Raw genomic sequence first — 663 nt, 5'->3', positions numbered from 1 at the left:
CATGAACCTATCGACAGCTCAAGACAGGACAAAAATCCTTTAAAACCAGACAACGACGCTTAGAAGAAAAGCAGCAATATTTTAGTCAAGTCACAGAATGTTGCTTCATCAGTTCAGTCTCATGTACTTAATCTTTCTTCTGTTGTGGTTCGATCTTCCAGATTGAATTGTGGGATATAATATTCATCTCCAGACATTGTCCCTACAATTAAGCTGCCCATTTTCTTAGTTTTTGAACTCTTATTTCTGTGTGTCTGCATTTAATTTTACTGACATAGCACTCCCTTAAGAACTTCTTGGAGATCTGGTCTGGTGCTGGTAAATTCTTTCAGGCTTTATAACCTCTACTAGTAGGAAAGTGAAGCGGGCGTTGGAGCAATAGAGCCAGTACGCTGGTGATAGAAGACAGTACCAGAGACAGAAATGTCAGCATGAGCAGAAGGTAAGTTTATTAGAGCTCTGGTGAGAGTGCCCAGGAGAGAACACCCAGGGTGAGACCTGAGCAGGTTCAATTGTGCTTTTTGGTGGAGAGAGTCTCCTTTTTATGGTCTCAGTCATAGGGGGAGCATAAGGATAAACTACAAGCTTTGGTCCAGATAGGAGGCTGGTCTTTTCTCTGGAATGCACGGTTGTTATCAGCTGCAAGTGATTGCCAGGGGGCAG

This window comes from Tupaia chinensis, unplaced genomic scaffold (assembly GCF_000334495.1).
Source record: "Tupaia chinensis unplaced genomic scaffold, TupChi_1.0 Scaffold000528_1, whole genome shotgun sequence".
In the NCBI taxonomy this organism is placed as follows: domain Eukaryota; kingdom Metazoa; phylum Chordata; class Mammalia; order Scandentia; family Tupaiidae; genus Tupaia; species Tupaia belangeri.
The sequence above is the reverse complement of the archived record's forward strand: the minus strand, read 5'-3'. Positions refer to the sequence as shown.